A 27556-nucleotide genomic window follows, 5' to 3' on the forward strand; every position below is an offset into this window, starting at 1 on the left:
GATGGTGATTTTAGATGCTCGAGAGAGGTCTTTACTTCTCAATTGCCTTCTAAGTCCAAAGAAGCAGCGATTTGCAAGAGTTATTCTTAGTTTGATTTCAGCGCTGGTGTCGTTGTCTGTGTTAATAGCGGTGCAAGGTAAACAAAGTCCTTAACTGCCTCAAAGTTATAGCTGTCCATCATGGTGATGTTTTGTCCAATATCTCGTTGTTCAGTGTCCTTTTTTGATGACAGCGTATACTTGGGCTTGCCCTCATTGACCACTAAACCCATCTTGTTCGCTTTCGTCGCAATGCTCAAAAAAGCTTCACTGACATCACACTTTGATCTTCCTGTCATTATGTCAATATCATCTGCGTATCCGAGTAATTGGATGGACCTTTGAATAATTATGCCTCTAGTGTTGATGGTTGAGGTTTGCACAATTCTATCCAAAACGATGTTGAAGAAGTCGCATGACAGTGCGTCGTCTTGTCTAAAACCTTTTTTGACATCAAATGCATCGGTAAGATCTTTTCCGACCTTGATAGAGCAGCGTGCATTTTCCATCGTCATTCTGCACAAACGGATAAGTTTTACAGGAATGCCAAAACTAACTAGACATTTCTCTGTAGAGCTCTGCCCTATAGATGGTGTAATACGCGGGGAAGATGGTGAATATCGATTTAAAGCTCCTGAGTTTTTTCCAAGATCTACCGTAGTGTGAAAATTTGGTCGATAGTAGACTTTCCTGGTCTGAAGCCACGCTGATAAGGACTTATCAGGCTGTTGACGAACGGCTTCAGATGTTTACATAACTGCCATATCTTATGCAATGTTTAGAAGACTAATGCCTCTGTAGTTGGCTCAATTTAGAGGGTCTTCCTCCAGCTCCAGCAGCTGTGTTTGACTTAAGTTTAATATAGCTATCTTCACTTCGTTAAGGTCGGGTAGGCGTAATCGTTGATCTGCGTCGCCTAGGTTGAGTGGTTCTACCTCCCTTACAGCGGTATTCGGTTCGTCATCGCCGTTATATAATTTGGAGAAGTGGTCTTTCCATATTCTCAACATAGACTGCGGTTCCACTATACGATGTTCCCCTGATCGTCCTTACAGGCTTCGTTTCGTGGCTTGTACTCTTGGGAGGTTTTTTTTTCCTTTTGATGGGGGGAGTGGTGTTTAAACTAAGCCACCTCTCCCAGACGGCAGCGGATGAATTCTCGAGATGGAATTAACGGTGGCGTCTACAATTCCAGTAAGGTTGAACTACTTAGTGAACACCTTATAGGGCTTCTTATTCGGAGACCAGGACTGTAAGGAGCGAATTATCCGGCTCCCCATCCTTGGAGTTATACTATAAAGATGTGACTTCCTGGCCACGTAAAAAATACCTTAGTTGCGAAGCACCAACAAGCCTTGGATACAGACGTATGGAACCAATTACCTTGTGTGAAAATTACGGACTTCAAACAAACAAATCGAAAACAAAAGTCATAAAAAATCACACAAAAAACTATAGCGTTGAACGAAGAAAAAATTGAGTACCTTGAAGATTACATATATTTGAGACAACTGAAATCATTTAAGGACCAAGTAAATAAAGAAATTAACAGACGCATCACCAATAGCTGGTAAAAATTCTGGTGCCTTAAAAATGATTTACAATTAGACCAAAGTGCAGACACAATGAAATATTAATTCGAGTCTTTGAATATAATGTACCGATCCTTACTTACAGACTACAAACAATGAGCTTGGCCAGCTAAACACATGTCAGACCAAAATGGAAAGAAACATTCTGAACATACGACCAAGTCAAAAGGTACGAAATAACGATATTCACAATAAAACATGAACTATTGACGCCATAAATAAAACAAGATTTCTGAAATGGGATGGGCAGGTTATGTATCTAGACTTCAGGACCAAATATAGACAAAAACGACAACGAAATGAAACAAGAGATCAGCCGAACGGCCGGCCCAATAAAATATGGGGTTACGATCTATCACAAACAGGAACAAATTGGTTAAAAGACGCCAAAAAGAGAGACACATGGATGGCCTTGGGGGAAGTTTATGCCAATAACCAACATTAAAAATAAATACTTACTTACTTACTAAGGTTCTCAGCCCCGTTGGGAACCCCTTAAGGTTCAAACTACGCCTGCACGCCATTGTGTACGATTTCCGGAGATGTGTTTCAGCTCCCTCCAAATTTTGCATAGTGACGCTGATTCCGCCTCGACTGTCCAGCTAGATGTGCTTTTCGGTCGTCCAGCTCTTCTTCCCTCTCGTGTGAGCAGATTCCATTGCATTGCTTGGCCTGCAATGCAGCCATTACCTTTTTGAAGGGTATATAAAGGTTTGTAGCTTTCTCGTAATGGCTTAAGTAACCTTCCAACAGTCGTAGCTTTGTTCTTAAGCTGATAGAGTTATTCCTCCAAATTTTGGACAGCATACCGAACGACGCTTTTGCTTTGCCGATGCGGCATATGACGTCTTGATCGGTTCCACATTCGATGGAATAGTTACTTCCAAGGTATTGAAAGCTCTCCACTTTTTTCACCGGTTGTGAGTAAATATTTATTTGAGAGGATGGTCGGTTCCGAGGCTGATCATTTTTGTTTTGCCGGAATTAATTTTCAGCACCACAATTTCTGCTCTTCTCTGCACACTTGTTGTCATTTGATGGAGATCCATGATCCTTTACGTTCGCGTAATCCAAGTGCTTTAAATAGGATGTCTAAGTCCATTGAATCCCTCCGCTACCTGACAGAGCTGAGCGCAATTTATGGCTTATCACCAACAAAAACAATATTGGTGACAGAATACAGCCCTGTCTGACTCCGCTTTGGATTTCAAAATCATCTGAGAACCTACCATCGAGCAGAACGTGACACTGAGCTCCATCATTATGTTGCTTTTATAATAGCAATTCGTTTTTCTTTAATGCCTCTCCTCCGTAAAGCTAACCAGATATACTCCCTGTTAACGCTATCAAAGTCCTTCTCGAAGCCTATGAACAGCAGGTATAGTGGCGATCGATATTCAACGCATTGTTCAATAATGATCCGCAGGGTGTTTATATACTATTTATTTTTTTAATTTGGTTGGAAAACGCTCGCCTGTCCGTCGTCACCCAGCTAACTTTATGACAGAGTTTGTGTTCAAACATAGTGCCACCAATCACAAGGCTATTTGCATTGCAGAAGTCAATAAACATATCACCATTATCATTGCAATTGCCGAAACCATGAACACCTCCGAGAGAAGTCTTGTTATAGGCGGATCCTAGTTGACTGTAAAAGCATTCTTTCTCTTCATCAGATGCGAGCTCCGTCGGGGCGTAATACTGTATAATGGTGACGGGTCGTACTCTACTCTGAAACCTAACTTTGATGAGCCTCTCCCCAAGGGGCTCCCACGAAATAAGGCTTTTGATTACCGTTTTTGTAGAGACCCTACTCCAGCTTCTCGAGCGTTTCCTGGATCATGACCAGATTAGAGCAGTACATAGCGAGATGGAGTTCAGTTATGAAGAAAGCTAATCTCCGTTGCCTATCCTAAAGAGTCAGAAAACTTCGCCATGGAAATTTTAGCTAACTTATGCATATAGGGATACACAAATCATTTCCCGCAGGCACCCAAATCCATTTTTTTGCTGACCCTTATTTCTCAACATAATCATATCATTCGTCTTCAAGCGAGCAAACTTTTATTCCCAAAACCTGAAAGACAATGATTTAAACAATTTCCTAGGCGCCTTGGTAAATCTTTTCTAATTTCACCTAACTAGAATCAGATTTGCGTCTGGGCACCTTCAAATGTTCCTTAATAAATCTCACTGATAAGTTTTATAAATATTCTAAAAAAAATTAACTGCTCAAAGTTTGATTTAGAGTTTTTGTGCCAAACTTTAGCTTGACATTGAAACGTAATCAATATTTATTTCTTGTTTTTGTTTTCTTTAATTCTATCAATAAAACAAAAACACCGCATAGCTCCCCCATTTTACAGCCTTGAACTTTAAAACCAAGCACGTGTGACACAAAGTCACAAACTTGTGCATTTAATTGTTTATAAAGTCTCATAGCAAAATTTTATTATGTATGTTTTGGTACTGACATTATCAAAACTCAAATTCAATGATGAAAAAATAAGGACCCGAGTTTTCTTTCGCTCGATTAACTTTCCCAAATAATCCCAATGCCTTCCACCGACCGTCATCTATAACAGAAAAATACAACAAAAACAAAACGACCTAGATTTACTTCTTCTTGAATGATGTCTTGAGAGTGTGGGTGAACAAAAATTCTTTGCTCCTTTAAGAAATGAATAAATAAGAGTAATCAATATTTTGCAGACTCCAACAGGGTTATACCATATATGTATGTGGACTGAGGAATTTCTTGAGAAATTCTTATTGTTCTCTGGTTGAGAATGCTTACATTAATAAAAGAACTGTTTAAATACCACACATAAATAAGTAAATCATTTTTAAAAATAAAAGTTTTTGGTTTTGAAAAATGCCAGGATAAATAAATATATGTGCATATTTAAAAGATATTTTATTCGAAACCGTATTGAAATCTATTAAGTATTATCTCAACCTCAAAGGACAAAAGTTTTACTCTATTTCCTGAGGCTTGGCTGCAAAAAGATTACAGCTTTACATAATAAGTCCAACAAAAATAAAAATAAAGTTTATTGATGGAATAATGGATTCACCTTCTTAAGTCCGTAACCCCAACGGCTAAGAATATAAATATTTTTACTTATGCATACGATACGTTCCAGGTCAGGTCCTTGTAGCGATTATACCATGCATAATCTTGTTCTTGGAAGTCTTAAGTCTGGTTTACATGAAAATATTCTAAGAAACCTGAGAGAGGTCAAGTTTCTTAAATTCTGCAGAAGTGGTTTTTTGCGACTTCCTGACGACCGACTGGATCATAACGTAGAATATTTTTATGAGTCTCAAGTTATTTTTCACACTCAATTCATCATTTGTGTTTAATGCAAGAAAGAAAGCGTTTTCAAAATATGAGAACTTAAACTTGTCAAGAAAGTTACAGGAAAACGGATATACGAATGGAACAAAGGTTTGAGAAAAATATGTGAAGTCCTCCTTCTCTCTAAAGATGTTACCCTTGATGTTTTTGCGTAGGTATATCATAAAAGAGGTCTTGGGGTCGATACCTTTACGTAAAGGTAAAAATTATATTTTATATTGCCCACAGAAAAAAGTCCAACCGTATCAAACTGCATTGGCTATGGCCAACTTACTTCTTCAAAACGTGAAATTATGTGACCATTTAATATCTTGCGCAATAAAGCTTAAATTGGGAGAAAAGTAACGTTGTACTTGTAGAAGTAATATTTTCGACTACGTTTATGCATAGGGCTTACGACATCAGTAAAACTTCTTCTCTCTGCCCGAAAAGTAGACACGGTGGAATCACAGCTTTTCCAGTACTTTTTAAGCTGTTGTTGGATTATTAAAGATTTTATTATCGTAACAATTTTTAAATTGTGCGCGGTTTTCGATAAGGTAATAATTCGACCTTCAAGGTTCTTATTTTTAACAATACTAGACTATTTTGTGTGGGTTTATGTAAAATCACAGATAAGCCCGATATAATTGAGAAATTGGAAAAGAATATGCGTTATTGATGACTTACGGACCAAAGTATCCCCACTCGGCAACGAGCTGTCGAAAATAGGACCTCTCGGCTACATTAAGGGGTTCAGACTTTTAATCAAAAGTTTTTCACACACTTAACCCATAGACGAGTTTTTGGGAACTGCTTCAAAATTGTCTTTAATGGTCTGTAAAGAAGGCTGACATTTGAAATATGTAAATGTATAAGGTTTAGTTAAACATTTACATATTTAAAAAGTTGAAGATGAAGTGACAATTTCTGCAACTACGACATACTTGCGACATTCGTAAAAGATTTCGATCTCTATATTTAAATCATTTGAAACATGACATTACGATGGTAGAGAAATCGGAAAAAGTGGGTTCCCATTATCTATCTTTCCTCGCCCCTACAGGCCAAACCATTGGGTCGATTGAGTTCAACCTTGGAAGTTAAGGTATTTAGCTGAGTACCGTTAGGCGTTTCATATATTATTTTTTTTTTCAAAATTAAACATAACATTAGTCCCCATACACCTTTCTTGGTCAATCGATTGTTCTCAAAAACTAACTGAAAGATTTTTATTAATTTTTTTTAACTTGGCTTCTTTCAACAAAAATTATATATCTTTGAAAGAACTGTTATTTTAAACTTCCCATCGGAAGTTATTGTAATGAGTCCGATTTGTCAAATTAAAAATTTGCCATTTCTCCACGTTTCAAGGTCCCTAGAGTCAAAATAAAAGATTTTTAGAAATATCTGTGCGTGCGTGTGAACGTACGTTCACGACGTTTTTTTTGTCGTCCATAGCTCAAGAACCAGTAGAGATATTGATTTCAAATAAATGTTGCTATACAGATAATAATGCAGAAAGATGCAGAGAGGGCTCTAAGAAGAATTGAGCGGGTAGTTCTTTAGTATAGCAGTTGGTGAAAATTTTAGTCAACCCTAAATATCTCACGAACCAATAACGCTATAGACTTGAATTAAATTTTGTATTATAGATTGTAAAGTGATATCCAACAAGTATATTTTTGGAAAAAAAAAAAACAATTAACGTTTTTTATAAATACAAAAAACCGAAAAAAATAGTCACATCCAAAATGTTACGAATAAATAATGATGTTTTCTCCAAAATAATTTTGTGCAACGAGAAATAACGTTTTTGACTTCTGGTTAAGTTTTGAGAAAAATCGAATCGGCAGTTTTTTTTACAAAAAATAAAAACATGAAAAAGCGGCTGGGATGCGACCCACACTGATGACTTCCCATCCCGTCTGTCGATTTTTCTTGCTTAAAAGTTTGTAGGTTTTCGTGTTGGGTTAAAAAAGTTGTTGGTTGAATTATTCTCAATTTTTTTAAATTATAAACAATATTTTTTATACGCTAAGTTTGAAAATCTAGTTTTGTTAAAAAAAAGATTTTTCGTCGAAAACAGATTTTTACCAATTTAAGTAGCATTTAATAAATTTTTACAAATTTTATGAATGAAATTAACTTGAAAGATATCAAGAACCGAACATTAATTTGTACCAAATTTGCGTACTATATTTGCAGATTTTATTTTTTTTATGAAAAAAAACGGACTATTGGATTTTTATAAAAAGAACTACTGAACATCGAAAACAATATTTTCTGTGAAATAAAAAAGCTTGATGACAATATTTTTAATTTTTGAAAAGCTAATTGAATCGAAAATAAATTTTTACTAAGTTTTAGTTTTTTTTTTCAAGTTTCTATTTTTTGTAAGAAAAACTGTCAATTAGGTTTTTCTCAAAATTTTACCGAATGATGAAAACATTATTTCGTATAAGCTAAAATTAGATGGAAGAAATAATTTTAAATTTTTGAGAAGATATTTGAGTCGAAAATCAATGTTTACTACATCTTGTTAAATTTTCTTTTTTTTTTTTATTTTTTGAAATTAAAATGTCAATCGTATTTTTCTCCAAATTTTACTAAATGTTGACAGCAATATCTCATTATTTTGAAAAGACATTGAGTCAAAAATCAATTTTTACCAACTTTTATTAATTTTTTTGTTTAGGTTTTTATTTTTTGTAAAAAAACTGTTATTTCGATTTTTCCCAAAATTTTTCAGAATGTTGAAAACAATATTTTTAAAACATTAAATTAGTTGGAAGCCATAATCTTAAATGTTTGAAAAGATATTTGAGTCGAAAATCAATTTTTACCAACTTTTATCTTGTGAGTTTTTATTTTTTGTAAGAAAAAGTGTCAATTCGACTTTTCTCAAAATTTTACCGAATGTTGAAATCAATATTTCCTATTAGATAAAATAAGTTAGAAGGCATGATCTTCAGGTTTTAAAAAAATATTTGAGTCGAAATTCAATTTTTACCCACTTTGAGTAATGTTTTTCTTAGATTTTCATTTTGTATAAAAAAAAAAATTGTCCATTAGATTTTTCCTAAAATTTTACCAGATGTTTGAAACGTTATTTTTGGTTGCACAAAATTGTTCTAGCGGTAAAAGCATTTTTATTCGTAAAATTTTCGAGGAAACTGTTGTATATTGCAGTTATTCATATTGTCTTTGTTTTCTTATACCTAATTGGTTTAGGTTTAAGCTTGCGGTATCTTGTAATTTGAAACTTAAAGCATGGCACGCAACTTGAGTCAAAATTTAGCTTCCATACTAAATTCTCTCCAAATCTTGGTCAAGCTAAAACTTAGCAAGACATTTAAGCTAAGTGGTATGCATTGGACTAATTGGACTCGGCAGACTATTGAAGGTCGTAGCTAGAAGTTAAAATGTTAGGGCTGTTAATCTTCCAAATATTTATATTAACACATAGAAAGAAGATGTTCAAATGCTAGACATGTGCATTCAAGAGGACAAAAGCGTCCACAGGTTTTTCTCAAAACCCACCTCTGTCTATCAACTCCTACTCTCACCTCCCCGCGGTGAACATCGGGTGACTAGTACCTCAACTGGTGTTTGGGTTCCAGATCCAACCCCTGTGGAAAGTTGTTGGGGGCAGCAAACGAGAGAGGGGAAGAGGTGTTTCCACTAAGGCACCTCTCCTTATCCAGGCGGCAGCGGACGAATTCTCGAGATGGAATCAACGGTGGCGTCTACAGTTCCAATAAGGTTGAACTACTTAGTGAACACCTTATAATACTTCTTTGACATATTCCGAGCCCAGGCCTGTAAGGATCGGTTTATCCGGCTCCCCTTACTTGGAGTTATACTAAGGATCTGGCCCTCCAGGTTGGGGGTTGTCCCGTCGGGGTGACTTCCTGGCCACGTAAAAAATAACTTAAGTTTCGAAGCACTAACAAGCCTCCGATACGGACGGATTCACTGTTGACAACCCACGCAAACGAAATAAGGACAAAGAACTTTGGATATGTACGTAGAATGTTAGGTCCCTTAACAGACCACGTGCAGCCGAACAATTAGCGGAAGCCCTAAACTGCTGCAAGGCAGGTATTATAGCCATCCAAGAAGTTCGATGGGATGGACCGTTCAAACGCAAACTAAAAGACTGCGATATCTACTACGGCGACTGCTACCGAGAACAAAGACAGCGTCTATTTGGGTGTGGATTTGTTGTTGGAACTAGACGCAGGCAAAAAGTCTTGAGTTTCAACAGTGTGAGCGAGCGCATCACAACAATCCGCATCAAGGCTAAATTCGCCAACATAAGCCTAATATGCGCACATGCCCCAACAGAGGAGAAAGATGAAGACACCAAAGACATATTCAACGAGCTCTTGGACAAGACATATGAGCAGTGCCCTGGCTATGACATTGAAATTGTCTTAGGAGATTTTAATGCCAAGCTAGGAAGAGAAGACATCTTTGGTGGCATAATCGGGAGATACAGCCTGCACGACAAAAACTCCGACAACGGATTCAGGCTGGTCGATTTCGCTACGGAGCGAGACGTTCTGGTAGCTGGTACGCAGTTCACGCATCTTAATATCCACAAGGGGACATGGAAATCTCCTGATCAATCAACCGTCAACCAGATTGACCACATTGCGATCGACGCACGACACTTCTCCAGTATAACATTTACTCGGAACACTAGATCGTTGTAGCCAAGGTACGGCTACGGATATCCCGATCCAAGCCAAACCAAGGAAGTACTGTGAGAAGATTCGACGTTAGACGGCTACAATCGCAAGAGACTGCCATGTCCTTTTCCGATCGAGTCTCTAATAACCTCTTAGAAGTCCTATGCTGCCTGCATTAAGCATTGAAAACCAGTGGCAACATTGCCTTTCAGCCATCAGACATGCCGCCTCTGAAGTGCTAGGTTTCACACGGCCACCACAGCGAAACCCCTGGTTTGACGACGAATGCCGGCAAGCGCACGCAGCGAAACAAGAGGCATACAAAACGGAACTTCACAAAAGGACTTGAGCTGCTCACGAGCTCTACGAGCAAAAGAGGAGAGATGAACACAGGCTTCTTAGATATAAAAAAAGAGAGCATGAGAAGCGCACGATCGAGGAGATAGAGGGATGTCACAACAGGAATGAGGTTCGTAAATTTTACCAAAAGGTAAAAAAAACCTCCCAAGGGTACCAGCCACGAACCAAAGCCTGTAAAGACGATCAAGGGAACATCGTAGTAGAACTACAGTCGATGCTGAGAATATGGAAAGATCACTTCTCCAAATTATATACCGAATTCCGCTCTAAGGGAGATAGAACCACTCAACCTCGGCGACGCAGATCAACAATTCCGCCTACCCGACCTTGACGAAGTGAAGATAGCTATATCTAAACTTAAGTCAAACAAAGCTGCTGGAGCTGACGGTATCGCCGCCGAACTATTCAAAGCAGCAGGCCATGACTTGGTAGGGAGCATGCACTATCTCATCTGCAAAATATAGTCGGAAAAAAGCATGCCCGATGAGTGGAATCTCAGCATAGTGTGCCCGATACATAAGAAAGGAGACCCTCTAAACTGCGCCAACTACAGAGGCATCAGTCTCCTTAACATTGCGTATAAGATTCTCTCTGCCGTATTATGTGAACGTCTGGAGCCATTCGTCAACAACCTGATTGGTCCTTATCAGTGTGGCTTCAGACCAGGAAAGTCCACTATCGAACAAATATTCACACTACGGCAGATCCGAGCAATGTCTAGTTTTGGCATCCCTGTCAAACTTATCCGTTTGTGTAGAATGACGATGGAGAATGCACGCTGCTCTATCAAGGTCAGAAAAGATCTTACCGATTCATTTGATGTCAAAAAAGGTTTTAGACAAGGCGATGCACTGTCATGCGACTTCTTCAATATCGTTCTGGAAAGAATTGTGCAAAACTCAACCGTCAACACTAGAGGCACAATTTTCCAAAGGTCCATCCAATTACTCGGATACGCAGATGATATTGACATAATTGGAAGATCAAAGCGTGATGTCAGTGGAGCGTTTGTAAGCATTGCCACGGAAGTGAAGAAGATGGGTTTAGTGGTCAATGAGGGCAAGACCAAGTATATGCTGTCATCAAAAAAGGACACTGAACGACGACGTCTTGGACAAAACGTCACCATGGACAGCTATAACTTTGAAGTAGTTAAGGACTTTGTCTACCTAGACACCGCTATTAATGCAGACAACGACACCAGCGCTGAAATCAAACTAAGAATAACACTTGTAAATCGCTGCTTCTTTGGACTTAGAAGGCAATTAAGAAGTAAAGTCCTCTCTCGAACATCTAAAATCACCATCTATAAGACACTCATCATCCCGGTTCTCATTTATGGCGCTGAGGCCCGGACCCTGTCAAAGAATGATGAGAGCGTCTTAGGATGCTTCGAGTGAAAAATTCTTCGGGTGATTTTTGGTCCCGTACGCATAGATGGAGAATGGAGGAGAAGATATAACGACGAACTGTACGGGCTGTACAGCGACACTGACCTAGTTAGCAGAATTAAAGTCCAACGGCTTAGATGGCTAGGTCATGTAGAGCGGATGGACATCAACGCTCCAGCCCGGAAGGTATTCGAATCCAATCCCGAGGGACGGCGGCGCAGTAGAGGAAGACCGCGAGTCAGGTGGCGCACCCAGGTGGGAGAGGACCTCAACCAACTTGGCGTGCGAAACTGGAGACAGCTAGCTAGGGACCGAGCTGGCTGGAGACGCATGTTGGTTGACGCCCACCTTAAGTAAGTAAGTGCATAGAAAAAACAACTGTAATTTAATTTAATTCTGTCATGAAAAAAATTGTGTATTATATTTTGGAATTCTATAAATAGCATAGTAGAAAATTCCCAATAAAACCCATCGGCAATAGCCACATTTTCGTGTTTAAAAATTAGTACAACTGAAAGAAGACCTGTCAGAATAATAATAAATAAAAAACACAAATAGAAGACAATTTTGTGAAAATTAAAAGTTAAAATGAGCTTCAAAAAAAAAAATAACTAAAATTAATAAAATGGACAATTTTCAAGAAGAAATAGTATCTAAGAAAACACTTGGAAATTGAGATTCTATAAAAAAAAGTGTATTTAACAATTGTAGCTTTGACATAAAATAAAACCTTCAAGAAGGTGGTTTGTTCATAGACTACTTTAAGCACGCTTATTTACCTTTTCTATTGTTAAAATATCAACAGTAACAGATTGACTTTTTTTCCAAAATGGAAAACACATGATTCCAAATGCACAACTACTCAACGAACACAACCATCGAGATACAAATGCAATATTAATCGTACCAACATTGGAGAACAAAATCAAATAAGATCCATTCGAGCATTCGAGACTCGTATAAATGTCAAAACCCCATCCGTGGTAAGATTCTACTTTAACTTTTATCAGTACTAATTATACTGCGGATATTGTTTTTGTTATTCGTGTAAAATCTTACTATGCTATTGATGGATTTTCCAACAAAACACGGGTATTGTGTATTTATTTTGTACTGAGTTTAAATAAAATGAAAGTTGAGGAGTCATTTCTTGAAGAATATCTTCTGGAACCGAAAATAAAGAGAGAAAACAAAAATTTAACTATGATGTACCTTGTAGGATTATTCTCACAAGATCAATGCATTTTTCATACTCCGTTCGTCTGTCAAAATTTAGATCAATTACTATCTAAAGTCTGGAAAAAAACTGACCTAATTTTAGTTCGTGCCGCGTACTTTTACAAAGCTTATAAATAAATAAGTTAGCTATACTGTTTATTATCCCATGACACTATAGTTCTGACAGTTTTCGTTAAATTGAAGTTTCTTATCATTTTCATACAAGTTTAAAACTTTCTTTTGACCTTCTCTTTCATAAAGTGTACTCCATGAAATATAGCTACATATAATAAGTTCATAAAAATGTTTTCATTCCTTCACTAAAGTAGTCACAGGAGTGTGATACCATATATAATCTGATAACCTGATAACGCAAACAGTTCAACTATCCTTTTTATCCTTTTAACTATAAACTTTCTGACCTCTGATTTTTTTGTTTTATTTCTTCATGTGCAGAACAGGATTGAAATATAACCCAAACTGGGAGCATTACATTTCGTCTTCCAGGGACCTACTATATAATACGTATTTTTAAATGTTTTTCTTTTATTTTAGTTGTTCTAGTTTACAATGGAAAAAAAGAAAATTTATGATTGCACATTTCATCGTTGCTTTTGAAAGGAAAACTATGAGAATAACCTTATACACGCTATATAACTTTTTTTGTATCCAATTTAGGTCCTCTCGAGGTTGTCGTTATTTTAGTTTTTCTTTTTATATTGTGTTGAGATTTAATTTTTAAATTGAATTTTGTAAATAGAATCATTTGTTTTTTTTTTTGTCCAAAAAGTTTTTCTTTATCATTTTTGGAAAGCAATGGCTAGTTTTAACTTGGAAGAAAATGAAACAAAATTGAAACAAAAACCTGACAGTTGAAAGGTATTTACCAAAAGTTGAATAGATGAAATATCAATGAACTCAAGAATAGATTTAAGAATAAAGCTATATAATTTGGGAAGGCTAAGTTCAAACAATAGACTGTGAGAATAATGCTAAAGAATATCGGAAACAGTGAAATAAGTCGTGAAATTGTTAAATATTAGCTTTAAGAAGTTTTGCTTTAAACATTTTATTACGGCATTCGTTTCATCGATTCTTAACTTCGAAATCATTTCAAGTGGAATTAAAGCAGTTGACATTTACAAAATCGGACAATACAAAATTATTGTGGTTTCTAATAAAATAAATATAAAATGTTAGTTTTTTTTTAATTTGAGGTTCTCTGCAATAAGCAGTTTCCAAATATCTCTTCCTATTACAATCCAGCCCAATTCCGTTTTATGTGCCATCGGTCCGGTGCCATCTTCCGGGCGTTTAATTTCCGGTAGAAATATTTGGGCACAAACGTCACTGCCTAAAAGTAAATCGATGTGTGCAGGTACGTGGAGATGTGGATCTGCCAACGGAAGTCCAATTAGGTGTTTCCATGTTTCCACCATTCTTTGGGTTGGTAGAAGGCCAGTGAGCGACTTAAATGTGAATGCCTGTAAGGCAGTTTGAAAGGGTGAGTGGCAAGATATTATCTGTACCTGTACAGCATTCTGCGATGTGCCACTACTGACCAACCCCAGCCCTGATACCTCGACACATGTCTTTAATTTTTTCAACTTAAGTAACTGAGCAGCATCTTCAGTAATAAATGAAGATTCAGAACCTGTATCAATCATGGCTCTTAAAAAATGTAACCGGCCGTCTGAAGAACGGGCCTTGACTATAGCGGTTGCTAATAGCACTTGTTGAGAGAAATCTTGATCACCATATGAAGTGTGATAGTTTAAGGTGGTGGAATTTTGAGCATCACTGTTGGGTTGGAATTCGAAGGCATTTGCATTCATTGTTGTTTGAACTACATTTGAGGTAGTTGCTCTCGGCTGTGTTGGAAATCTCGAAGAACATCATAGTAGACTTGGACATTCATTTAAGAAATGCCTGTAAGAAAGGCAATTTTCACATACCTTCAACCGTCGAACAACATCTGTACGACCCATGGTGTCCATATTTAAAAATTGTTGACATCTTTTTAAGGAATGTTTTACTTTATTACATAATTTACATATTAAATCTTCAGTCACAGTTGGTTTAGCAGGCTTAAATTTTTGCTTAGCAAGTAAAACTTGGACTTCAGTGGAAAACGTAGTTTCGCATTAGCTGCTGGATCAAATTTGGTGTAATTTGAAGTACTCTGATCCTTTTGATCGAAAACTTTAAGAGTTCGAAAATGTTTTTCCAAAAATGAGGTAAATTCATTGAATTTTTGTAGTTCTTTTTTATCACCTAAACTTTCTTCCCACAGCTTTTGAGTAGCCGACGGCAATTTCTGGTTAATGAACCAGATGAGAACAATGTCCCACTTTTCAACCGGAACATCCATATTTTGCAACGCAATAAAACATTCTTTTGTAGTGTACAACAGATTTCTTAAACCTTTAGCAGTTTCATTTGGATATAAACCAGAATGCGTTTGTGGTCATATCTTTCCTTCAAAAGTGCCCATGCCTTCTCATAATTGGCAGCTTCAACAGATAAATTATGAAGGAATTGTTTTGCGTCGTCAGTTAAACAAGACTGTGGAAAATAAAGCCTATCTAAATCTGTCAAACTTTTGTTGTTGTGGACCAGAGCCTGAAATCTGTCATAAAATGGCCGCCAGGTTGTATATGAACCATCAAACTTAGGAAGATCGATGCTAGGCAACCTAACTTCTGAATGGGCAGATCGCTGTCCTTCAGAAACAGAAGCAATATAATCTTTGTCGTCCAACTTGACTGCAGGTGGAGGCGTCGAAAACTTTTTTAATGATTCCATTAAAATGGCTTTAGAGTCAAGTTAAATATCACTAATTTTGTCATATATAACCTTCAAGTCTTCTAATTTTAAGCCTTCTTCCAGACAACCTCCACCAACAATTGCCTCATGATAAGATTTGGCCGATTTTTCATCATCATTCAACTTATCTAAGCGTCCTGTCAAGCGTTCTTTTGGTGACTTTTTAAAATTTTCAAGGTCTCTCACTATTTTATTGAGAATTCCTTTGTTTGAAGATATTATTCCGTTGTTTGAAGATATTGATGCTGCTGTTGAAGCTGGTGATGCCGGTGTAACCTTTGCTGCCGCTGTCGCTGTCGATGTCGATGTCGCTGCCGCTGTCGCCGTCTGTTTTTAAAGTTGAATTTACATTGCTTTTATTTAAATTTGATTGATTCTATGACTTACTATATTATTAATATTATTATTTTCTTAAATATTTCATGTATAATCGCACAGTTAGAAAAGACTTTGATATCAAAGTTTAGTTTCTGAATGTGTCCTGAAAGTTTTTGAAAAACGTTGTTTTTGGTATACAGAAGACATTAGGTGTGTTGAAAAATCGTTTTAATTGCTTTGTTCCTTCCCTCGAATAGAAAGTAGAACCTGCAATTTCTCACGAATTAAGTACATTCTATAAAAGACTTGAGGTATATTTTGTGTATAGTATTTATTTTCTTTAGGTGAAACTGTTACTATTTTTAAACAATTTCCTTTTGTTGAATTCAAATCACACCAACTGAATCTTGTCAAATCACTTGAAAATCGCAAATATCGAAATGTAGAACACGGAAAAGAATATCGATAAAAGCGAGTTTCATCATTTTTGAATTGATTTCAATTTCATTTCGAGTGAAGCTAAAAAATAAATCCTAGCTGATACTTTCGTAACTAAGAAGTTGGATAACGGTGTCGCGAAATTAAGCCAAGTGAAAAAAGGCCTTATTTCAGTTTTGTAAAGTGTAATATAGCCAATTTCCAACAGTTGGTCTTATTACACTGAAACATTGTTTGCCATAAATACAAAGAAACTTTGCATAAACTCAAACTCGCACCTTCCACAAACCTTATAAAGAGTGATTTTTTTTAGGTTAGGATTTTCATGCATTAGTATTTGACAGATCACGGGATTTCAGACATGGTGTCAAAGAGAAAGATGCTCAGTATGCTTTGACATTTCATCATGAATAGACTTACTAACGAGCAACGCTTGCAAATCATTGAATTTTATTACCAAAATCAGTGTTCGGTTCGAAATGTGTTTCGCGCTTTACGTCCGATTTATGGTCTACATAATCGACCAAGTGAGCAAACAATTAATGCGATTGTGACCAAGTTTCGCACTCAGTTTACTTTATTGGACATTAAACCAACCACACGAATGCGTACAGTGCGTACAGAAGAGAATATTGCGTCTGTTTCTGAGAGTGTTGCTGAAGACCGTGAAATGTCGATTCGTCGCCGTTCGCAGCAATTGGGTTTGTGTTATTCGACCACATGGAAGATTTTACGCAGAGATCTTGGTGTAAAACCGCATAAAATACAGCTCGTGCAAGAACTGAAGCCGAACGATCTGCCACAACGTCGAATTTTCAGTGAATCCCTAGAAAAGTTGGCAGAAAATCCGCTTTTTTATCGACAAATTTTGTTCAGCGATGAGGCTCATTTCTGGTTGAATGGCTACGTAAATAAGCAAAATTGCCGCATTTGGAGTGAAGAGCAACCAAAAGCCGTTCAAGAACTGCCCATGCATCCCGAAAAATGCACTGTTTGGTGTGGTTTGTACGCTGGTGGAATCATTGGACCATATTTTTCAAAGATGCTGTTGGACGCAACGTTACGGTGAATGGCGATCGCTATCGTTCAATGCTAACAAAGTTTTTGTTCAAAAAATGGAAGAACTGAACTTGGTTGACATGTGGTTTCAACAAGATGGCGCTACATGCCACACAGCTCGCGATTCTATGGCCATTTTGAGGGAAAACTTCGGAGAACAATTCATCTCAAGGAATGGACCGGTAAGTAGGCCACCAAGATCATGCTATTTGACGCCTTTAGACTATTTTTTGTGGGGCTACGTCAAGTCTAAAGTCTACACAAATAAGCCAGCAACTATTCCAGCTTTGGAAGACAACATTTCCGAAGAAATTCGGGCTATTCCGGCCGAAATGCTCGAAAAAGTTACCCAAAATTGGACTTTCCGAATGGACCACCTAAGACGCAGCCGCGGTCAACATTTAAATGAAATTATCTTCAAAAAGTAAATGTCATGGACCAATCTAACGTTTCAAATAAAGAATCGATAAGATTTTGCAAATTTTATGCGTTTTTCTTAAAAAAAAAAGTTCTCAAGCTCTTAAAAAATCACCGTTTATTTCAGTAGTAAAATTTTGGAGGTGACAAATGTTTTTTTTTCAGTTTTGATTGATTTATAAAAATAACCGTTATATTGATTTTTTTTTAAAAATATACCTGTTTGGTATCACGTTACAATATATTATATAAAATTTAATTCAAGTCTCTAGCGTATTTGGTTCGTAAGATATTTAGGGTTAACCAAAATGTTCACCTTTTTTTCAAACTGCTATGGTAAAAAAACCACCCACGCAATTTTCTTGAGAGCCCTTTCTGCATTTTTCTGCCTTATTATCTGTATAACAAAATTTATTTGAAGTTGATATCTCTTCTGGTTCTTGAGCTATGGAGGACGAAAAAATGTCGCGAGCGTACGGACGTACGAACGTACGTACATACACACGCACGCACAGACATCTTTCTAAAAATCTTTTATTTCGACTCTAGGGACCTTGACAAATCGGATCCATTACAATAACTTCCGATGGGAAGTTAATAACTCCAAAATTTAAAAATTGCAATAGCTCAAAATGTTGCAAGAAGTTTCAGCGTTTCTGTTTCGGTATCTTTATTCAAATGTTAGAAATTCGAAAAAAAAATTCTTTTTTTTTATTTATAAACAAACAAAAAAATAAAATGGTTTTCTTCTTTTTTTAACTTATAGTTAAACAACAACCGCAGTAAAATTAAAGAAAATTAATATTTATCATTAAATATTTTTTTGACCTCAAAGTGTCTTGGCTGGCGACTTTTTTGCGTTGCATATTTGCATTACGCCAATATCGCGAAATATCGTTTTCCAACCCCTTTCAATGAAGATTATTTAATAAAAGCAATAATTCGAAGAAAAATACGTTAATTTTGTGAAAGTCTTGAATCGAGGTCTTGATTGAGGTGTGCCCTAAGATAAATAAAATCAAGTTTAGAGAGTGGTCATTTGCAAATAAATGATTTTAAGGTTTTAAAAACTGGAAACAGATATGTACATACATATTGCTTGTGTCCTTGCCTTCTAGATATTTATATAAAATAAATCAGCTTTAAACATCAGCAGGCATCTTTTCTGTTGTAAGTCCTTGAAGCTTGAAGACCCAAGTTTGTGTAAGAAATTAAAAGTTGACACAAGACTTCAAATTGTATAAGAAACAGCAATGAGTTTGAGTTGAGATCTCATGCTGAAACATATACAAAGTCCTGAATCAACTACTCTCTCTCTCTCTCTCTTGTGCTTTGTGTCTTGTTTCTTGTACCACCAGTTCTTACAACTTGCCTTAAGTGTTTTTACAAATCAACACGCAAAGACAAAAACAAAATATCATAATATCTTAAAAAATGTCATCACAAGCATACCTATACTTTTAACGTTCTTCGTCGTCGTTGAATTTGTAAATAAACAAACACTTCCTTTTTGGAAGGATAATTTTGGAAAAAAGCAAGTAAGCAAATCCCTTAGTTGTTTGCAAGGCATGTGGAAAGACCCCGCCCGCCGCCCGACGAACGCGGTGGGCCGACTAGCGACGACGCGGGAACGAGTCCCTGGTGTGTATTTTCATTTCAAGTAATCATCATGCTGTGAATGTGTGTTTATGGGAAAAATTGTTGTGACTTTCATCTCACACTTGACTGGCTGCCATTTTCAGTTTTCTGAACAACTGATAGGAAAAACGAAGAAAAGCGTTATGAACGACGCATATAATATTGCAACAAAAGGAAAAATATTTTACATAAATTTGATAAGGGTGGTCCCTAAAAATAGGGAGTTCATATGAGAGTTTGTCAAACGCCTTACTAAAGGCGGTAAAAATATAGTCTTATTGTTTAGTGCTTTTAAATAAATCAATACAGTTTTAAAAAGAGGCTGGGATGCGACCCACACTGATAACTTCCCATCCCGTCTGTCGATTTGTCTTGCTTAAAAGTTTGTCTATATGTACTCGTATCAATTTTTACCAAATTTGCGTACTATTTTTGGTAGATTTTATTTTTTATGAAAAAACGGACTAGGGATTTTTATATAAAAATTATCATATTATTATTACATATTTAAAATTTTTGAAAAGATATTTGAGTCGAAAATCAGTTTTTACCAACTTTTGTTAATTTTTTTTTAGGTTTTTATTTTTTGTAAGAAAACTGTCAATACGATTTTTCTCAACGATATTTAGGATGTTAAAAACAATATTTATTATCAGATAAAATAAGTTTGAAGCCTAAATTTTAAGTTTTTGAAAAGATATTTGAATCGATATTCAATTTTTACCAACTTTAAGTAATGTTTTTCTTTAGATTTTTAGTTTTTGTTTTTAAAACTGTCAATTCGATTTTTCTCAAAATTTGTTTAGATTTGAAAACATTATTCTTCGTTGCAAAAAATTTATTTGGAGATGAAATCATATTTTGGTCGTAAAATTTTGGAGGTGACAAATTTTTTTTTCAGTTTTTTGATTTATAAAAAAAAAACCTTTTTTTCATAAAATATACTTCTTTGATATCGCGTTACAATATATTATATAAAATTTAATTCAAGTCTCTAGCGTTTTTGGTTCGTAAGGTATTTAGGGTTAACCAAAATGTTCACCTTTTTTTCTACTACTATACTAAAAAACACCACCCACGCAATTTTCTCGAGAGTCCTTTCTACATCTTTCTGCTTTATTATCTGTATAACAAAATTTATTTGAAGTTGATATCTCTTCTGGTTCTTGAGCTATGGACGACGAAAAAAACGTCTCTAACGTACGGATGTACGAACGTACGTACACACGCACGCACAGACATCTTTCCAATCTTTTATTTCGACTCTAGGGATTTTGAAACGTCGAGAAATGTCAACATTTTCAATTTGACAAACCGGACCCATTATAATAACTTCCTATGGTAAGTTAACTAGATCCATTTAACTAGTGAAGGTAAAATGCCCCTTAAAATAACCGTGCTGATTTGCAGCGATCAAAGACGGTAATAGTAATTACTATCGTCTATTTATAACAACCGTGTTTTTTTTTAAATACATATTTCGTTTGGTCAGTAGATTATTATAACGAAGAGACAGTTCGATAAAGTCTTAGGTGCTCCACAAAATGTCGGTTACTTAAAAAAAAGGTGATCGATAACAACCAGAAAATTATATGGACGTTGCACTGCAAAATTTTCTAAGAAAACTATTGTCACAAATTCTATACGTACGACTTTCAAATTTGGTAGAACAAACTTATGTGATAAGTTGTTACCAAGCTGGGTTTTGTGGAATTATTTTCAATTATTGATCAAATCTTTCTTTAAGTTACTTTGCCCAGGTGTTTAAATTACACCTACACCTGTGTAATTGATTTGAAAGCTAATATACAAGCTTTCAAAATCAGTTTACGAAAAAAATTCTTTAAATGCCTGACTGGTGTTCCTCAAGGTTGTACCTTAGAATGAAAGAAAAGAAGATGTAGAAAATGGCATCACATGGGGGAAGGATTGGTGATGAAATTGTCAAAATTCACCTTAACGCAGACTATTTAGTTATCTTGTACGATAACCAGCTTACTCTTTAGCTACAAATTAAAAAGCTTTAACAATATTGTTATACGTGGGCCGTACAAACTAACTAAATCAAAAATTATGTATTTCAGATCGCGTAACAGGTAAATAGGTTATAGTCGTAACGTTATTCTCGGGGACGATGCTATAGAAGAAGTTGACGAATTCAAATACCATGGTTATTTATTAACGTATAACTTAAACATGCGCATGTTAAAGAAAAATTAAAGCGTCAAAAGTGGCTAATTTTTTCAATAACAATTCCGTTCTTCAGCTTCAAAATCGTAAGTGTTTAACGATGCAATGAAGCATATGAATACGAAGAATTGGAAGACCTGCAAGATGTTTAGAGGAAGTTTTTAAAAAGAATTTTAAAGACTGAAGTGGCCATATACGTGAAAAAACAGTCTACCATAAAAATTCAAAATCTGCAAAAACGTGTCCTAGATCTGTTTTGACAAGGGTTACAGTCCTTTTTTGGTACCAAAAATTGGTACCTACGGTCTAGCAAAGTTGTACAGCTGTGTTCAAAATAATAGGAGTGCTTTAACAAAAAGTGTTTTTTTTACCATGTGGATACGGTTAATCAGCCCATTTCTCTACCGGATAACGGGACATTAAAGATGATAAAACAATGAACTGGTTTGCAATTCATAACCGTTTACATTTGTAACCAGAGATCAAATGATCTTCAATCTCAATCAGGCTATTGAAAATAATAGGAGTGTGAGTTATATTGTACATACAAAAAAATCAAAAACTTAAAAAAAATAAACAGTAAGTAACTAAATTCAAATAGGAATATTAAAAAGTTGGAATATCGAATATCTATACAAGTTTGATTATTCAGTGGGCCGAGAAAAGCACTGCAACGACGAAAAACGGGAAATCATAAAAAAGTTGGGAAATACAGGAAAAACGTATAAGGATATGAAGCCGATGTTGGGGTGCTCTGATCAAATGATCGCCAATGCTGTAAAATATGAAAAAAAAGTCGAAACCCGTGGACGGAAACGAGAAACTTTTGAAAATGACGATCGTCGTATTGTTCGATACAGCCGAAAGGATCCTTTTGCGTCCTCTAAGATAATCCAGGAAGATCTAGGACTTTCAGTAAGTAGCGTAACAATAAGAAGCCGATTGTTGGAACATAATCTTTCCGCTCGGAGTCCACGAAAAGTACCGATGCTTACAAAAAAACATGTAGCCGCTCGTTTGAAATTTGCAAGAAGCCATGCTAATTGGCCTGCAGAGAAATAGCGAAACATTTTGTGGACTGACGAGACCAAAATTGTTTCATTCGGTGGAACTGGCTCTAGGCAATACGTCCGACGTCCAAAAAATTCCGAGTTTAAGCCTCGGTACACCATTTAAACGGTAGAACATGGAGGTGCTAAAGTAATGGCATGGGGCAGTTTCTCATAATGCTGGTGTTGGCCCCATGCATCAAATCATTGGCACAATGGACCAGCGCGTTTATGTAGATATAATGTCCAGTGTGATGCTGCCTTATGCGAGTTGGAATATGCCGGTTAAATGGGTACTTCAACAAGACAACGACCCGAAACACACCAGTAAGTCTGCCAAGGAATGGTTTCGGGTCAATGGGGTTGAGGTCATGGACTGGCCAGCTCAGTCGCCTGACCTCAATCCCATAGAATATTTATGGGCAGATGTGAAAAAGAGTGTTTCTCAACGAAAACATTTGAATTCGAGGCAGTTGTGGGACGCTCTTGTGAACTCTATGCCATGCAGATGTGCAGGAATTATAAAAAACAAAGGATTTTCAACAAAATACTGACAAAAAAATCTTAATATTGAATTTTTTTTTTAGTTTTTATACTTTATTTTGTTTACTCCTATTATTTTGAACAATTCGTTTTGCCTTTATTTTGTTAAAATTCATGTTTTTACTACCTTATTTGTTTTAAGCAAAGTAGTCTTTAAGCATAATAATAAAAGACTGGATTACCTATTTTGTACAAAAGAAAAAATAAATTTAAAAAAATTATACAACTTTTGAGTCACGATTTAATCTAAAAAGAACAGGCACTCCTATTTTTTTGAACACAACGTATCTTCACTACAAATTGATAACCCGGTAGAATTAAAAACGGAGTTTTACGACTGCATAACTTGCATAGATGACGCAATTTTAATCACGATGCTCCAAATCATCGAAAACCATCTTTTAATCTGAACGAGAAAAACTACTATAGAAATCAGCTCTCAGTTCGGGGAATGAGCTTTATCTTCAAAGTAAGAACAGAAGTATTTAAATTAATTTATAGACCTCATATCGGACATAAATTAAATCTGAGGACGAACACATTTTTTGCACTTTAGATGATTATGTCCGATTTTACAGGAGATTTCCGATCACTGCTTATTGAAGGCACTTTGAAAGATGTCTAAAAAAAAGTAAATTCATAACCAGTAATTCGTGTGACTTGAAACATCATTGAGCTTGAGAAAAGATGGTTAAGGACGAGATTTAAAAACCAGATAATCTTAAATTTTTATATCAGAATGCAGGAGCTACTCTTATAAAACTTTAATCAATACATGATTGCAAATAGTATTGGAAAGATTTTTGTATTGTTTGTTTTGCATAATTTATGAGCTGCATAATCCATTCAATCAGTCCGACTCCTCACTTCTTTTTTAAATAAATCTGTCCGTATAACGTCAATCGTATCATGATTGTAAGCTTCCAATGTTTAAGAAAAGTTGGTTCGTCAGCATGAAACAATGACCTTAAGACAGCTTTATTCAAAGTTAATGCTGGTGACTTACCATCATGTTTCGAAATAATATATATTTTTCAAAATCTGGACTCATTTACGCTGGTTCTTCGAATTGTTGATTTTAATCAAGTCTGATTCTTCGTTTTTTTTTTTGCTGTAGGAGTTTTATTATATTGTTCTTGGGAAATTTTGAATTTGGTGCTTCATGAATATTAGTATATTTTGAAATTTGTCGTTTTTTGTTTGACGACTTAACTTTTCACAACCACCCAAACATAATATACGTACAATGAGTATGCATATCCTCGTACACTTCATAATACGTGTGTTTTTAATAGAATATTTTCACATGAACGTGTACCTTTTCCCAGATACGTACCTTAGTGAAGCTGAATAAAATTTAAAGATGTTTTAATCGATTTTTCTTATAAAAATTCACTTAATTCTTCGTCAGTTTGAAGTTTTAAGAGTTTTCATTTGCATGTAGTTGGAGGTTAATATTGCCATAATGATATACCATAAGTAAAGTACTTTGATTACTTTGAAGTAAATTCAAAAAACTCCCTAAACGATGATCCAGAATACTTAGAAAAAATAAACTGTCATAACGAAATAAGATGAAAGAAGATTATTATATTCCTTTCTTGATTCGCGTCCTTTTTTTAAATTTCAAATTGATCTTATTAAATTACTCTTTTGATTTTATTTTTAATTTCTAAAATAATTGCATATCCAATTTCAGGAAGTGCCCGCAGGGCCTTCCGGCTCTGAGCTTCTTGGAGTTTCAAATTCGGTTGAATAAAGTTCAAAGTTTATTTGGGGAGTTTTTATAAATAATTAATAAGAACTTAATATATTTGCCAGATTAAATATTTAAATAACAAAAAATAATATTACCTTCAAAAAAAGTACAAGGTTAATGAAGACATTCGATAACATGATTAAAAGAATCCAAGGGAGCTTTATTTATACTGTGGTGAATTGGTTTACGGTTTTAAATATCTCATGAAAATCGGTAAGACTTCAATTGCATTGGTGGACAAGGTTTTCTTACTGCACATATTTATGCGGGTTTTGATGACCTTAATTCTAATCCCACTTCAAAACTAGTGTATCACGTCGGGTTTTTAAGATATTACTTTTTTATAATTTTAAAAGTATCAAATTCAAGGTTGGCTCAAAATATTATAAAAGAATTTTCAAAAACTACGTAAGTTTATAAAATTATTTAAATTGTATCTAGAAGAGAAAGATTTAAACTTTGCAAAGCTATCAAACAATTTACTATTCAAACTATAAAAACCATGTTTTTTATTGTATGTAGCATTATTAAATAAGCGTATTTTAATGATAGAAAAATGTATAAATTCAAATTTGAATTTAGGACATCTTAATCTTTTAAAAAGTATTGTGTTATTTATGCTCACGAAAAAAGCGTAATTTTGTGTGTTATTATTGCCGTAATGTGTGCCCTTTATGCATGCATACAGCTTATATTAAACAACCTTATCAGTGTAGCTTTAGACCAGAAAAGTGCACAGTCGATCAAGTATTCATTAAGCCTCCTGGAGAACTCCTACGTCTTGGTGGTGTTGAGAAAGTTAGATTTAATTTTATTTTTATTTAAACTTTGTTTTTTAATTCTACTTACAATCTAAAACTTACAGTCGGTTATTGCTAACGACCGAACTAATAAGCGAACACTTAAGGGGATATTACTACTTTTATTATGTAAAGACACAGTGTGAGCAGTTAGCACTAGAAACGGGAGAGAGGGGTTGAAAGGAGGAATTCCTAAATATTGCATTGGCTGGGAAAGACAGAGTGTGGTAAGAAATTCCACATTAGCGTAGTACGGTTAAAGAACAAATCTCTGTACTTGACGTTACGACCGAAGTTGGGCTCGAGATTATACTGATGAGCATTCCTAGAAGCACGAGTATTACGGTTGAACTGTTTAAGAGGAGGAATGCAGGTGGCTATTTCTCTAAAGCATAAACCGTTGAAATAACGATAAAAGAGGCGAGACAGGAAACTTTACGACGATGTTCGAGCAATGTAAATCAATCTAAATGCTCTACGTTCAATACTATCTAAGAAGACTTAGTAAGTTGAGTGAGTATCAGCCCAGATATAGGAGTTATACTCAAGCTTTGATCAGAAGGGGAGAAAAACTTCTTGCATCGCCTTAGAAAACCCAAACATCTTGCGGCATTTTTGGCGACATCGCTTATGTGATCGTTCCACAAAAGGGGGTTGGTGGTACACACACCGAGAATATTGAGATGTTCAGTCTCCTCGATGCAAGTGTCATCCAGGGATAATGGCAAGGGGGGTATATCTCGCTTTAACGATACAAGACAGCATTGGGTTTTCGAAGCATTAAATTTCACGTGGTTTTTTATTCCCCATTGTACAATGCTTTCTAGATCAGAATTTAATGAACTTATCATATTTTTACGTTGCAGTTCCACATTCGAAGATGAGGGATGTGTTTCTGGAAACGAATATGAAAAGCTAAGAGAACTATCGTCAGCGAAACAATGTATTGGATAAGAAGTTGCGGACAGGAGATCGTTAATAAAAATGAGAAAGAGTATTCGAGATAAAACGGAACCCTGGGGCACACCAGCATTAATTTTGTGGTTTTCAGACTTGAATCCATCAAATACAACTTGTATTGAACGATTCGAAAGGTAATTACTAATCCAATGAAGGAGGGATTCATGCAAACCGAAAGCACGCATTTTCGATAAGAGAGCCTGATGCCAAACCCTATCAAATGCTTTTGAAATATCTAGTGCAATAATCTTACTTTCTCCAAAACTATGTAAAGATTTGTTCCACTGTTCGGTGAGATGAACCATTAGATCACCAGTGGACCTATTGCTACGAAAGCCATACTGTCGGTCATTAAGAAGCTTCCGTTCTTCAAGATATTTCTTGAGCTGATAATTTATCAGCGTTTCCATGACCTTGGAAAGAAGGGACGTAAGTGCAATCGGTCGGTAATCAGACGGTGAAGAAAATTCGCCTTTTTGGGAATAGGCTATAAAAATGCGGTTTTCCATCCGCTCGGAATGAGGCCTGAGGAGTAGGGCAGATAAAAAAGCTCACGCAGTGGTTTTGCGAGCGTTGAAGAACACCTCTTCAGAACAATAGCAGAGATACCATCCGGAGCAGCGGATTTATGAATGTTGATATCTTTAAGAACTCTTGCCACAGTACTTGTGCGAAAAAAGATTGGTCCTATAGAACCACTAACTCGTTCGGCGGAGTCATAACACTCACTGGCAGCGAACTGCCTAGCAAATAGATTAGCTTACTCTAAAGAGCTAACAAATGGAGTGTCATTGACACGAGCGTAGGAACCAAGGAAGAGCAAGAATTCCTCATATTTTTTACAAATGGCCATAAATTTGTACTTCCTTTGGGACATTGCAGTATTTTTTGCGGAATTTTTGGTCATGTAAAAATTTCGTCC

Source organism: Eupeodes corollae, chromosome 3 (genome assembly GCF_945859685.1).
Source record: "Eupeodes corollae chromosome 3, idEupCoro1.1, whole genome shotgun sequence".
Classification (NCBI taxonomy): domain Eukaryota; kingdom Metazoa; phylum Arthropoda; class Insecta; order Diptera; family Syrphidae; genus Eupeodes; species Eupeodes corollae.